Genomic DNA, 16,128 nt, shown 5'->3' with positions numbered 1-16,128 from the left:
ACTCCTGGGAAGCACCCAGCATCCACCTGCCACCCCTCACACCCGCTCCGAGGAAGTGATTTAACGTTGTCCTGAGTAACACTTCACTGCCAGGCCTTGGCTTATCTCTGGGCGACACCGCCCTGCCCGAGGGCTGCAGGGCCGGCTCAGTCACGCCCTGGCACACTCAGCCCTGGGAGCCGGCCTCTCCTCCCAGCAGCCTGCCTCCGCTCATTGCACAACGCTCCAGATCCCCCGGCTGGCCGCTGGTGCAGAGCGGGGAGGCTCTCCCTGCACCCCTGGGCCTCGGCTCCTCCCGTGCTCTCGGTTCAAATGCCATTGGTTCAAGACGAGAACTCCCCTGTGCGGCAAGATGCTGCCCCTGAGATTGCGCCAGCATGGGGAGGGAGGCTGGACGCGGGCCACCAGAACTGTCCCCCAGGCACTTCTCTCTCCCAGTGACACCCGAGTCCCCAGCCTCCGGTCCTCTGAAAAAGCTTTTCTCTGCTCCCTCCCTCCCCTATTGTCTGTCAAAGTCATGTTTGAACAGACCGCCCAGAGAAGCTCCAGTCTGGGGGCCAGCTCTGGGCCGATGGGACCGGCCGTCTGTGAGCTGGGGCGGCAGGTGCAGCAGGTGTGTTTGAAGTGTAGGAACAGCTAAGGGAGAAACCACATTTTCTTTCCAGGTCAGGTCACGGTCAAGTCCATGTCGATGGAATGCAACGTACGTCTTTGGGTTCTGCCAGAAACAGACTGAGACAGGATTGGAGTACAAGTACGAGGGAGCCGCCACGGGGCACGTTAACGAGGGACATCTGGGGTCAGTCCTGCCGGGCCCCCTGGGAGATGGTATCCAATACATCTTGGAGTTTTCCTACGCAAAGGGTGAGAATTTATCTACCAACCTCCATTTGTCACTGGCGGAGGGCTGCTCCTGGGCCCACATTAAGCCCCCTGTGGCCGGCCTGCCCTGTGTGCTCACCAGGCACAGCCGTGAAGTCAGAGGAGGCACGTGGTCAGACTCTCAGGTGCACGGTCAGAGATTCACGGGAGTGGTGAGTGCTGTCGGTCGGGAGTAGGACCCTGACAATGTCTGCTCAGGGAACTAAAAAACTGGGACTGTGTGGTCCTCACAGCTGGCAGATAGGGAGAGCCAGAAGCCTGTGGCATATCTATTCTTTGGAGGAGAATTGCTGTTACATCTGTAACCCACCAAAGCTGTGGCCCAAGTGGCTCAGTCCAGTAGGAGAATAGTATATTTTTTTAATGTTTATTTATTTTTGAGAGAGACAGAGACAGAGCATGAGTGAGGGAGGGGCAGAGAGAGAGAGAGAGAGGGAGGGAAACACAGAATCTGAAGCTCCAGGCTCCAGCTGTCAGCACAGAGCCTGATGTGGGGCTTGAACCCACAACCTGAGAGATCATGACCTGAGCCGAAGTCGGACACTTAACCGACTGAGCCACCCAGGTGCCCCAGGAGAATAGTATTTTTGAAAGCACCGTCCAGGGGGACCTGGGTGGCTCAGTCGGTTAAGTGTCCGACTTTGGCTCAGGTCATGATCTCGCGGTTTGTGAGTTTGAACCCACATCAGGCTCGCTGCTGTCGGCACAGAGCCCGCTTGGGATCCTCTGCCCCTTCTCTTTCTGCCCCTCCCCCACTTGCACTCTCTCAAAAATAAAACATTTAAAAAATAATAATAAAAGCACAGTCCAAAGAAGACAAAAAGAAATTTCCTCTCTACTTTTGAAGGTTGTTGAAGAAAATCCAATTCATGCCCTCAGGCAGCCCTCCCTTTATTAGACTTTATCTCTCCCCCCTCAATCCCTGGAACGTTGAGGACAACAAACCCAACAAACTCTCCCCCTATTGCCCTTGTGGCTCCGTGCCTTTCTTCTTCTCTGTTTGGCCAACTCTTGCTTGTGCAAATTGACTTAACCTCTTTCCCACATTCTCCTCTGAGCTTGTCTCCTCTCTGGCCCTCCTCAGTCCCTTCTCTCGTTGCCTCAGTCCAGTGCCCAGTCTGGTTAGACCAACCTGGGGAGGGAAGTACTAATCCCTGGGATTTGTTCTGGTTCACGCCAGGGCTCAACAGTTGTCTGCAACTCTCCATTGCCCGCCATGTTAAGTACCCATTCCTGAGTCTCGAGTTTGAGGTCCTGCATGTTTGGGACCTGTGTGAACATTCCATTCCTCTCCTATACTTGGCCATAATTGAGTGCTCACTGCATGCTGGCCATCTGTGCTGAGGGAGACACAGATTAGTGGACTCCATTACACAGATGAGGAAACTAAGGCTCAGAGAGGTTGAGTGACTTGTCCAAGATCACACAGCGAGTGAGTGGCATAGCCTGGGCACTGTTGCCCTAAAGCCCATGTGTTTTCCACTCTGCCAAGCGTCACGCTTTCCCTTCCCCTCCCCTTTCCCCTCTATCCTCAGAACAATCCCCATCATCTTATGAGTTCCAGAATGTATACAGGAGAGAATGGAAGAAGTGGGTGGACATGATGGGGTTCTCTTCTCACCCAGGCCCAATTCTCTTTGTTAGATTAGTCAATGACTGAGGGACGCCTGAAGCAGTGGTAGGTCTCCAGGGCCGGGAAGGACTATTTTTTTTCTTAATTTTTTTTTTTTTTTTGGCCAGGTGGGCGGGGGGGGGGGGGTGGGATGGCATAGAGAGAGAGAGGGAATCCAAAGCCCAATGTGGGGCTCGAACTCATGAACCATGAGATCATGACCTGAGCTAAAATGGGATGCCTAACTGACAGCTTGGAGCCTGGAGCCTGCCTCGGATTCTGTGTCTCCCTCTCTCTTTGCCCCTTCCTCTCTCTATCTCTCTCTCTCTCTCTCTCAAAAATAAATAAATGTAAAAAAAAAAATGAAAGAATAACACAGACATGTCAAAAATATGAAGAAACCAGCTTGGAGTTCCCACTGGCTAAACTTGGCACAATTTGAGTATCAAAATAATGGTAAAAAAGGATTGTCATACATGAAATAAAGTAGAAAACCATGAGTCCATACGAACAAAAATATAGATACTGAAGTTTGAGGAAGAACAAATGTTTTTTTTTTTTTTCTTAAGATTTTATTTTTCTAAAGTAATCTCTACACTCAACGTGGGGCTCAAACTCACAACCCTGAGATCAAGAGTCACCTGCTCCACCAACGAAGTCAGCCAGGTGCCCCAAGAACAGGTATTTAAACAGTTTCAAATAAATTCTCCATGAAATACTTAGTAAGTACAAAGAGGGACTAAGAAACTTTGTGGCAACAGACCCCATCAGCCACACCCTAACCACGTGATCAAAGTGACCCTCATCGATAATGGGACAAATCAAAACCTGGAGCCAGTTGATAGGATGCAGTGAGAAAAACCCAGCATCGCTCTCATGATATTCTTGCCAAAAATACGTCACCTGAATTTTGACTGGGTTTTTAAAAATGTGTTTATGTGAGGGGCACCTGGGTGGCTCAGTCAGTTAACCTTCCGACTCAATGTCGGCTCAGGTCATGATCTCGCTGTTTATGAGATCGAGCCCTATGTCAGGCTCTGTGTGGAGCCTGCTTGGGATTCTCTCTTTCTCTCTCTCTCTCTCTCTCTCTCTCTCTCTGCCCCTCCCCTGCTTGTGCTCTCTCTCTCAAAATAAATAAACATTAAAAAAATGTGTTTAGGTGATCCCGCAAGGAGGAAACAATCAGATAAATCCAGACTATGAAGATTCTAGGAGACCAGCAGGTGGGAGAATGGGGGAGAGGACTGGGACCTGGGGAAGGGGGTGTGGAGAGTCCCGTCACATACATAGTAAATTGCCCAATGGCCCAACAGCAGAGCTTCCAAAGCCCTTGCTCCAATCTGCAGCCAGATTCTGTAATTACTGGTTCAGGTGAGGCTCTCCTCCTTTAGGCTGTGAGCAGTTGTGGGTGGGGGATGGGGGTCTAGCAAGGCCTGACTTAGCTTCTTGGCACCCCCGGTGCCTATGCCCCTTGGGGGGCTGGCACGTAGTAGGCATTTAATAAATGCCTATTAGGCAAACGAGTGGCTAAGTGCTCCTGGGACAGAGGCCGGTCACTCAGGATGTCACAAAGAAGATTCCAGAACTTGTCTCGGAGAGGCTAGGGGCTGAGAGCCTGGGCCTTGGGCCCAGGACCCGGGAGGAACAGGATGCCTGTTCGACCTTAAGGAGCAGCTGCCGCCTTCTCTCCAACACCTCTCCATCAAGGCCTGCAGCAGCATGAAAACTGTACGGTCTCATTACCCAGTGACCCAAGAAGTGCAATTAAGTTGAAAAGTAGTTGGCATAATTAATTAGACGGGTAAATAGCTCCCTGTCAACACCAATCAATCCATTCTGCATCTAATCAGCCCCTCGAAGACAGGCTGGGAGCCCTGGCAGCTGTGCCTTCCGCTGGCAGGCAAGGGCCTGGGGCAGGAGCAGAAACGGGCAGAGTATCCAGCCGGGCACCCCGAACCCCATCCACATGCCCTTCTACATTCACTTTTCATGGGAGCGGCCTCTCCGGGGCTGTCTTCAGGATTCCATCCTGGGCACCCAGCAAAAGCACAGCTTACTGCCCAGGGACCCTCAGCTGCACAGTCCCTTCACCTCCTTCAGGGTCCCATTGGAGTTTGAATTCTCAGTTTGTGGCTCAAGATTTCCGATGTGCATTAAAACCATTATAAACGTGCATAAAAACTGTGGGAGCTCCCAGTTTTGGAGCTAGTAAATTTGCAGATGCTTTTGTTTTTAAATTAAGGTATAACTTAGAGGCAGTAAAATTTACCCTTGTTAGTGTTCACCTCTATGAATTTTGAGAAATGCACACAATCATATAACCACACCACAGCCAAGATCTAGAACATTTCTATCACCCACGCTCTCCTGTAGTCAACTGCTCCCCACACCCAACCCCTGGCAACCACTGATCAATGATCTCTCCCAAAAGCTTTGCCTGTTCCAGAATATCCTATGAATGGAATCATACAGGGTGAGCCTTTTGAGTGTGGCTTGTTTTCACTTAGCATAATGCATTTGGGATTGATCCATATTGTGGCATGTGTCTCAGTGGTTAGCTACTTTTTAAAAAAAAATTTTTTTTAACATTTATTTATTATTGAGAGACAGCATGAGCAGGGGAGGGGTAGAGAGAGGGGGAAACACAGAATCCGAAGTAGGTTCCAGGCTCTGAGCTGTCAGCACAGAGCCCCACACAGGGCTCGAACTCACAAACTGCGAGATCATGACCCAAGTCGAAGTCGGTCGCTCAACCAACTGAGCCACCCAGGCGCCCCAGTGGTTGGCTACTTTTTATTGCTGAGTAGTGTCTTATAATACAGATGTACCAGTGTATCTGTTTCTCAGGTGAAGGACATGGGGTTGTTTTTAGTTACGAGTGTTTATGAATAAAGCCACTATAAATATACATCGATAAGCTTTTTAAAAAATGTTTTTTTTGAGTGATAGAGTGCGAGGTAGGGAGAGGCAGAGAGAGGAGACACAGAATCTGAAGCAGGCTCCAGGCTCTGAGCTGTCAGCATAGAGCCCAACATGGGGCTTGAACCCATGAACCGCTAGATCATGACCTGAACTGAAGTTGGATGCTTAACCAAGTGAGCCACCCAGGCACTCCTATCTATAAGCTTTTGAATGAACTTAAGTTTTCACTCACTTAAATACCTAGGGGTGAGGTTGCTGGGTCTTATAAATTATAAATTTCTTATAAATTTCTTTATAAGAAATTGCCAAACTCTTTCCTAGAGTCCTGTACCATTTTGCGTCCCACCAGCAATGTATGAGACTTTCAGGAACTTTGCATTTATGCCAGGGTATAGACTTCAAAAAACAATCATATCCATTGCTGCTGACAGCAAGGCCGGCCATATAACTTTTCGGGGCCCCGTGCAAAATGAAAACATGGGGTCTCGTGGAGCCAAACAAAAGGAAAAAACTGCCATTAATGGCATTAAAATAGAAAGATTTTTCCTTTCTACCACAGAGTCTTTCTTTCTCGACTTCTCATGGTGTTTTTTTTTAACTTGCTATTTCATGTTTTAAGTAAAGAAATACTAAAATTCAAAATTATTAGCATGAATTTTACCTTTCATCTTCATTAGGTGCAATGCCTTTATGTATGTATTTATTTATTTATTGTTTAATTTACATCCAAGTTAGTTAGCATATGGTGCAACAATGATTTCAGGAGTAGATTCCTTAAGCTCCTTACCCATTTAGTCCATGCCACCCCCGATCCCTGGTGCAATGCCATTTTAAATGCCACTATGACAGCATTTACCGTGTATGTAGAATCACTGAAATTATACAATGCGTATTTTGTTTGTGCATGCATATGTATTTTCTTCTTCCCAGAAAGTGGAAATGCTGCAGAAAATGAGCTCACCTGTTTTTATTCCACTTCTCGCTACGTGCGTATTCTACTAACAGTCTCTACCTCTGGCTTACCGGTGAATATGGAAGGACAGAAAGAAGGAAGTATTTCTTTCTCTTCCCTTCCGTAAGCATATGTGAAATCCCTTGGTTGTTTTTTGGGACGTGATCGCCCTTTGCTGCATTCGACGCAAATTCTGGTGCCAACAGAAAGCGTGACCTCTCGAGTCTCGTCTTGCCTCTCTCAGTCACAGATGTAAGGCATGTACCCGGTCTTCACTGGGAGTCTCACTGACTTTCCACGCGTCATGGACCCACTGGAGTTCAGAGCTCACGGGGCACTGTGAATGCTCTGTGCCAGTGGGTCAGCAAGGAACTGCAGGCAAGCACAGTACACACGTCTGTTCTGCTCACTCCGCCATTGGACTTGACTTACAAACCCCCAGCTCAGGGGTGCCTGGGTGGGTGACTCGGTCAGTTAAGCGTCTGACTCTCGGTTTTGTCTCAGGTCACGATCTCGTGGTTCATGGATTTGAACCCCTCATCGGGCTCACCACTGGCAGCGTGGAGCCTGCTTGGGATTCTCTCTCTCCCCCTCTCTCTCTGCTCTCCCCTGTTTGCGTGCTCTCTCTCAAAATAAATCACTTAAAAAAATAAATTAATAAAAAAACCGCAGCTCAATGATAAAATTATTAAGAATTTCAAGATGGTGACGGCAGAGTATTAAACCAAGTGCAGGGTCCTTCTGAGCCTGGGACCTGTGTGAGCAAATTAAATATTTGTGATACCACTAAAATACTTTTATAATATTAAAAAAAATCAATCCCTGAGATTCTAGCTAATTACATTATTTGGGGTATTATGCTTTGTTTCTCTAGTGAAATTGTTCCTTTTTCTAGAATAAAGAACACAACTTCTGGGGGCGCCTGGGTGGCTCAGTTCGTTAAGTATCCGACTTCGGCTCAGGTCATGATTTCATGGTTCGTGGGTTCAAACCCCTCGTCAGGCTCTGTATCAGCAGCTCAGAGTCTGGAGCCTGCTTCAGATTCTGTGTCTCCCTCTCTCTCTCTTTGCCCCTCCCCTGCTCAAGTTCTCTCTCTCTCTCTCTCTCTCTCTCTCTCAAAAATAAATAAACATTAAAAAAAAAAAAAAAAAGAACACAACTTCTGCTCTTTCATTACATCACAGCCCCTGGCCTGGCCAGGACTCCTATGGGCACTCAGAAAGTTCTAGCTGGTTTTCAGAGAAACCCACTGCAGTGGATAAGCTCCGGCACCACTCTGGCTCTGTGTGGAAGCAGGAGTGGGGACGAGCGCCGAGGCTCCCCCGTTACTCCCCTCTACACACGGCTGGGAGTGGCTGCGGTAGGAAGGTTGGGGATATCAGCTGGTAAAGGAAGGAATGTATGAGTAGGTCAGCCCAGCAGCATCTCACTGACTTCGAAATGATTATCAGGAATTTCACATAGTGCCTGGTGCAGGTCAGCCAATGGTCAGAACCTGCCCAAGGTGCCCATCGGCCTGGTGTGGGTTGTCAGAGGGACCCTGCCTCCAAGCTGGGCGGGAAACTCTCTGGGACTCCACCCTGTCTCTTTGTTTTGGAAAATAATTCTGGTGGCTTTGCCCTTTGTTTTGTGAATATTACATGTTCATTATAAAAGTTTGTGAAAAAACCGTGGCGCCTGGGTGGCTCGGTCGGTTGCACGTTTGATTCTTGATTTCAGCTCAGGTCACGATCCTAGGGTCGTGGGATGGAGCCCCGAGTCGGGCTCAGCGCTGAGCTTGGAGCCTGTTTAAGATTCTCTCTCTCTCTCTCTCTCTCTCTCTCTCTCTCTCTTTCCCTCTGCCCCCTCACCCATTCTTGTGGTGCTCTCTCTCTCTAGAATAAAAAATTTAATTAAAAAAATTAAAAACTGGTGAAAAAAACAGGCAAAAATAAGTAAAATGCATTAAAATGAAAAAAACCAAACACCCTATTTTCCATAGCCACGTCACTGACATACTTTTTAACATTTGTTGTGTGTGTGACAACAGTGTAGATTAGACGTCTCAGGATCCACTGCAAACTGCCTCCAGTGTGTACGTCTCCCTTTTTCCCCAGGCCTCCCAAAAGCCAGAGCTCTGCATGGGACCCAAGCTCTGTGGGACAGGGGCCATCCTCCCGGGACAGGAGCACCCTCATGGACAGGGCCATCCTCCCGGGACTCGGAAGGCGCTAGTGAGCAAATCGGAGCCACCAGGACCATGCTGGGGGTTCGGCTCTTCTGCAGCCGCAGCTGAGGCAGGATTGAGTGCAGGCTCCAGTCCGGTGTCAGAGGTGGAGAGTGCCGGTACCGAATTTCCACTGGAACCATCCGTGGTGTGGCCGGGCATCTTCCTGGGGTTGCCCTTGCCTCTGTAGCGTCCAAGCATGGTTCCCCAGCCCTCCTGGAAATTCTGTAATGAGCTAACTCTGCAACAAATTCCCTCCTGCTTAACCAGCTAGAGTAGATTCTGTTGTCAGCAGTGAAGAACTCTCTCCTGGGGTCTCAGCTTCACTCTGCCCAACCTCCTTCAGAGCACTTACCATAAAATGGAATGGCCTTGTGTATGTATTCCTTTACCACTTAATGTGTCTTCATGAGGGAGGAACCAGTTCTGTCTCATTCACCACTTGGATCCCAGTGGCTGTCTCAGGGCAGCGCTTGGTTAGTATCTGTCCGATGAAATATTTGGTCACCTTCCAGCAGGACTTAGCCCAGCACCAGCCACTCCTGGGGATCAAGTCAGGGGGTATTCTTTCTACATGTGTTCCCTCCCCGCCAACATTTGCTGACTGCCTCTTCTGCAGAGAAAAGCAATGAATTGGAAGATACCAACTTGCACCCCTCTGAGTCTAGTGACTTAAGGTTGTACAGATGAATGAGCTCACTGTGGCCAATTCCTTGCTTCCCTTCAATGAGCAAAGACCTGCTCTGTGATGAGCATGTGTGTGTCTGTATGTGTTAAGTGGGGACAGATTTTTCTGAATAAAAAGACCCACAGACTCAGAATACCAAATTCATTCATTCATTCACTCACTCATTCATTCATTCATTCATTCCACAAACTCTGATTGAGGGTCTGCTCTGATGTATGTATGCATGAAGTGCAGGAGGGGGCCTGGACCTCCCAGTCAAATCCACTTTGTAATCAGACTTTCTCCCTTTGGCTATCAGACTGTCATCTAAATCATTTCAAGCCTCTAAGCCTTAAATTAAGAGCCAGATGATGCAACCTTTCCATTATGTGGTTGTGCAATTTCAGGCACAAACTCTATGTTTAAAATACAGGTGCGGGAGTAGATTTTAGTGATATGATTTGAAAGCATTGATGTTTAAGCAGGCCAGTCCCTGGATACCTACTGCAGGTAGGAGCCATGACACCCATTGGCCCTGTGACGAAAGTGGCTTCATGCCTGTGTGTCTCAGGGCTGTGCCAGGACACACAGTGTGACCTCTGTCATTGCCATTGTGTCTGTTGGAACCATAGGCAAAACCATTGTCTTGTTCCAGGTCTGAACCTGGAAGGGGCAGGCCCACCTCCTTGGGGCCCCAGGGCTGCTGGGACCACACCCATCACCACCTGTCTCACCTGAGGAGTGGGGAGGCCCTGAGAAGTGAGTGCTGTAACCCTTTCCTCTCCTCTGGCTAAGGGACCTCGCTGTCCTCTCCGCCCCGTATGTGAAGTGGGCAATGGATCTTCGAGTCCATTCCTGGCCAGGTCATGGGAAGGCCTACTTGGTTATTAAATCAGATCCTGCACGTGTTTGGAACTAACAAATAGGTTTTTGATCAGACTAAAAGTTGGGGATATAGAAATGAACCAACAGCAGTCCCTGCTCTCCAGGAAAGACAAGCAATTACAGTAGAATATGAGAAGCTTCCTCTCCTAAGCAAACGTTGGAAGGTCCACCATGGGTTCTACAGAGCCTACAGCAGACCCCTGTTGTGGTGGTGCCTACCTTTCCATGGGAAAGACGGCAAATGAGCAGTCACAACGTCTGCTCATTTGAAGTGTTAAGGTCAGGGGAGCTAAGAGAGAGAGCTATGTTCTCTGCAGAACAGAGAGGCCTGACCCAGCCCCAGCCAGGAGGCCTCTCTCAGGTCATGACACGTAGGCCGTGACCAGCAGGGCGCTAGGAATGAGCTGGGAGAGGTGGGAGGGAATGGGCACCCCCTTCCCATTGTGTAGAGGTTGTGCAGAGGGTGGGTGGGGGGTGGGGGGTGGGGGGAAGAGATGAACTCCAAAGCTCAGGCCTCTGAGGGCACAGAATGACTTCCCACAGAGGAAGTCTGAGGAAAAGCCCCCTCTGGCCCGATGTTCTGCCTCTCGCAGACTCTCCTCGACCTGCCCAGCTGGCTGTGCCCTCGCTCCTGGCCTGTCACAGCCAGAATAATGAGATGGGACACGTGGGCCTGCAGCCAGTTACCAAGTCCTGGCTGGGAAGGGACCAGGCCTGGGAAGTCCCTGGTGCTTCCCAAAGTGCCGCAGGCAAACTTACACCATAAATGGGGCCTTTCTCCCCAACCCCTTCCCTTCCCCGATAGCCTTTCCCCTCACTCAGCCCTCTATATTTCATTTTTGTTAATATGTGTACATTAAATGTAGTATATATAATTATATGTTATATAATTATAAAATATAATTTTACATGTGTATATATATATGATATATTATATGTATACATAAAGCATAGAGAGCTGGAAAGGAGATGAGAATCGCAGTGAGCTTGGGCCCCACAACCTGCTCACCCGGACTTCTGCCCAACTAGATCAGTGTCAGCAGGGAGCCGCTTGGGGAAAGACAGGCTGTGGGCTGCGGTCAGGTCAGATGCAGCCCACAGCGTGGTGGTGACCCTGGCAGGCAGATGGAGTCAGCGGCCCCGTGGGTGGGATGGAAGTGCAGGGAGAGGTCAGGGTGGAAAGAGAAGTCCCAGCTCTTCACAGCTGGGAATGCCCCCGCACAGACAAATCCTGGGGCTTCTGGTCTTCACCTTCAGGTACGTGGAAAATTCTGTATGTGCTCCCTTGGGGGCAAAACAGCAAATCCACCAGAAGCCAGGACAGAACAAATGTCTTGGCGGTCCCTCCACAAGTGTGTCAAACACAGGCACAACAACGGTTCGCGGCAGCATTTGTTACTGACTGGGAAGCATGAGATGTTCCAGAATCAGAAGACCCGGGGCAGCTGGGGCTGTCACAACAAAGCGCCACAGACGGGGTGGCTGAAACAACAGAAATGCACCCTCTCACAGTGCTGGAGGCCGCAAGTCTGAGAGCAAGGTATTGGCAGAGTATGTCTCTGAGGCCTCTCTCCTCTGCTGGTAGGCGGCCATCTTCTCCCTGTGTCCTCATACAGTCTCCCCCTTGTGGGTGCACGGCCTGATCCCCTCTTCTCTGCTGTGGTTACAAAGAACAGGAAGATCTATATGTATTGGCAGAAAAAGAGTCCCAAGCTTACTATTAGTGAACAAAGTCAGTCACAGAGCAATAGGATACTGGTATCAGTGGTTCCCTCTGGAAGGGAACAGATTAGGGGCCAGGATGGGACAAGGGGGATTTTATTTACTTCTGTATGTATGTATGTATGTATGTGACAGACTGGATGATTGTTCTCACCTCTTCACTCCCTCCCTTGCCCGGGTTTTGCGCCTCTCTGGCTGGGAGCTGAGTATATTTCCCTATCCCTCCCATGGATGTTGAGCTTGGCCAGGTGACTTGGTCTGCCCAGTGGAATTTTGATGGATGCACCCAGAGCAGAGGCCTTAAATGTGCTTGCTTGGCATAGCTTGGCCTCTTGGGCTGCCAAGACCTTCAGTGAGAAGAATATACCCCCAGGGAAAGGCTGGTGTCGGGAGAAGGTGGGGACGACAATGAGCAGAGCGGAATTCAACCTCAGCCTAGAGCAAGCCCAGCAACCCACATACCTGCGAGCAAGAAAAATACATCCTTACCTTGAAAATGTTATGCTGAGTGAAATAAGCCAGACACAGAGGGACAAATATTGTATGATTCCATGCACATGAACTATCTCGAGTAGGCAAATCCATTCAGACTAGATGAGAGGCTACCGGGAACAAGGGGGTGGGGGAAAGAGGGAGTTATTGTTTAATGGGTACAGTTTCTGCTTGGGGTGACACGAAGGTTTTGGAAATTGATAGTTCTAACAGTTGCCTGACATTGTAAATGTACCTGGTGCCATTGAATTGCTCACTTAAAATGGTTAAAATAGTAAATTTGGTGTATCTATCTTCTGCCACAATTAAAAAAAATAATGTAGGGGCGCCTCTGTGGCTCAGTCAGTTAAGCATCCGACTTCAGCTCAGGTCACGATCTCGTGGTTCGTGGTTTGAACCCCACATCCAGCTCTGCACTGACAGCCCAGAGCCTGGAGTCTGCTTCAGATTCTGTGTCTCCCCCACCCCCCCTCTCTGCCCCTCTTCCGCTTGTGCACACACTCTCTTTCTCTGGAAGAAAGAAAGAAAGAAAGAAAGATCGTTGAATTTAGCACAATGGGTAGTGAATTGGATGGTGTGTGAATTACATTTCAATAAAGATATTTTTAAAAAAGAAAAATACATGCTTGCCCTTTAAGCCATTGAGTTTTAAAGAATTCGTTAAGTAGCACTAATAAGGCAATTTTAGATTGATAGAGTAGGTGTGTAGGTATGTAGTCTATAATGAACATGTCTTATTTGTGTAATATAAAATATGCAAAATCAGCATCTATTGGTTTCCCCTAAACAGGCCCCTCTTTCTTGTTTTCCTGCCTGCTGATGGCACCAGGACTTTTCTGGACATTGTTCATCCTAATTTCGAGTGCCTCTTGGCTTCTTTCTCTATCCTTGGCAGTTAGCCAGACCCCAAGTCTTGGCTGTTCCTAGAGTACATGTCTCCACTGGCTCCCTAATCTTAGTCTCCACAGCCATCCCCTGGTCAGGCTTTTGTCACCCTGGGCCTGGATTGTGTCGTGGGTTTCCCGGGTGGCCTCTCTGCCTGGGTCCATCCAGGCCCTGGGAGAGCAATAATTTGAATATGTTTCCATGAAGTTACCCTGTTCAGCTGGCCCTGAGGCCTTCTCTCAAAACACACACACTCAAGCACACAAACTTTCCACTCTGTAAAATGGATTTACAACAGTCTCTGTTGCCTGTTAGTATACCCACGGGTATACGAAGAGGTCCTAAAATTGATCAGCTGACCCTCTTGCACTGTTGGTGGGAATGCAAATTGGTGCAGCCGCTCTGGAAAGCAGTGTGGAGGTTCCTCAGAAAATTAAAAATAGACCTACCCTATGACCCAGCAATAGCACTGCTAGGAATTTATCCAAGGGATACAGGAGTACTGATGCATAGGGGCACCTGTACCCCAATGTTTATAGCGGCACTCTCAACAATAGCCAAATTATGGAAAGAGCCTAAATGTCCATCAACTGATGAATGGATAAAGAAATTGTGGTTTATATACACAATGGAATACTACGTGGCAATGAGAAAAAATGAAATATGGCCTTTTGTAGCAACATGGATGGAACTGGAGAGTGTGATGCTAAGTGAAATAAGACATACAGAGAAAGACAGATACCATATGGTTTCACTCTTATGTGGATCCTGAGAAACATAACAGAAACCCATGGGGAGGGGAAGGAAAAAAAAAAAAAAAAAAAAGAGGTTAGAGTGGGAGAGAGCCAAAGCATAGAGACTGTTAAAAACTGAGAACAAACTGGGGGTTGATGGGGGGTGGGAGGGAGGGCAGGGTGGGAGGGAGGGCAGGGTGGGTGATGGGTATTGAGGAGGGCACCTTTTGGGATGAGCACTGGGTGTTGTATGGAAACCAATTTGACAGTAAATTTCATATATTAAAAAATAAAAAAAATAAAAAAATAATAAAAAAAAATAAATAAAGTAAATGTTGGCTGACAAAAAAAAAAAAATAAATAAATAAATAAAATTGATCAGCTGGATGGTGGGGGCAGGGGTGGGTTAGGCCACTGCTCCTTCTCCATCGCTTGTTTCCCATCTGCTCTGACTCCACTTTTAGGGTTGTAATATATGGGTGTGGAAGCCTCTGGCACCTCCAGTAAGGGGACTGTTCGATTCAACATTACTTAGAAGTTGAGAAAACTAGGGGCACCTGGGTGGCTCAGTTGGTTAAGCTCCGCTCACGATCTCATGGTTCATGGGTTGGAGCCCCTTATCAGGCTCTGTGCTGACAGCTCAGAGCCCGGAGCCTGCTTCAGATTGTGTTTCTCTGTCTGCCCCTCCCCCAGTCATGCTCTGTCTCCCTCTCTCTCAAAAGTAAATAAAAAACATTAAAAAAAAAAAGTTGAGAAAACTAAAGATTCTAAAGACTAATTATTGTGGCTTTCAATTCAAAACTGAAAGAGGACCAACCAAGCTGCTAAATGGATGAAAATGATTTTTGAACTATTTTTTAGGCTACAACTTGAAACATGCTCAAGGAATTGAGTTTTAGTGCTGAAGTGAAACCCTTTCCACCTTTTTTCCTTCTTTATGTGAACAGTTTGTATGGATTCCATACAAACAATAAGCTGTTTTATTAATTTTTTAAAAAGAGGTGGGGTTTTTTTTTGTTTGTGATATGAAAAACAGGAATAAAATTAATGTTGAAACCCATCTTATTCTGGCAAAAAGTAATAGTCATACACTCTGTGAACTACAGAGGATTAGAATGTTGCATCCATCTCTTGGATATTTGTTTTGGATTAAGTTTTACATTTTTTTTCATTTAATAATTATTCTTCAAATCTAGATATTTTTTTGATTCACCGGTACTAATAAAAATAGCAGTATGTCAATTTAGAAGTAATTTTTGGCCCTTAGAGCCTTATGGTCATGAAGAAACAAGAAGATTGCAGTTTATGTACCTATTTTTGTTGCTGAGAGACATGTTAAGGCGATCGACTACAGTTATTAATCATAATATGTATTATATGGGGTCAAAACTCTAGGAGGCAGGGAATAAAATGGAAATAGAAGTTCGGGGCAGGGAGGTGAAATAAATGCAAACTTAACCAGCGCTAAAAGGGAGCTTGTCCATATATATTTAAAATAGACTATGGGGGGCAGAGTGCACCCGGGTGGTTAGTGGGTTGAGCGTCCAACTCTTAGTTTTCAGCTCAGGTCACGATCCCAGGGTCGTGGGATGGACACCTGCCTCGGGCTTGTGCTCCGTGTGGAGCACGGAGATTTTCTCTCTCTTTCTCTCCTTCTGCTCCTCCCCTCACTCTTTCTTTCTCTAAAATTAAAAACAAAACAAAACAAAACAAAAAAAAAAACCCACCTCTTAAAAAGAAAACAAAATAGCTTATTATTTGTATGGAATTCATAGGATATTTTGATTTCACTGGATATATGTTTAAAAAACAGTATTATTTTTAGAAAATTTGCATACACTGAAAATTACATCTTTTGTGACTGCAATTATAATGAAAAAGTTTAGACATCAACATTCTTCAAGGAGGTGCCTGAATGTTTCCAATTTATTTTAGGGGGCGCACGTGAAGAAACACGTTCTCCAGTTGCTGCTGGGGGTGGGGGGAGAGAGGCCCAGCGTTGTCTGACGCCCTGCCCCCGCCCGGGCTCTGCTACCAGCGGTTCCAACTTAAGCCGGTCGTCTAATCGCCTTGAATTTGAGTTTGCGCACCTGTAGCTGCAGAACAGGGGTGGTGCTGACCCCTTCAGGTTGTTCCCGGAGTAAATGCGCCGCCTCGGGAGAAGTGTTC

The sequence above is a fragment of the Panthera leo genome, chromosome F2 (assembly GCF_018350215.1).
Source record: "Panthera leo isolate Ple1 chromosome F2, P.leo_Ple1_pat1.1, whole genome shotgun sequence".
Lineage (NCBI taxonomy): Eukaryota > Metazoa > Chordata > Mammalia > Carnivora > Felidae > Panthera > Panthera leo.
This window is presented reverse-complemented; position numbering follows the sequence as displayed.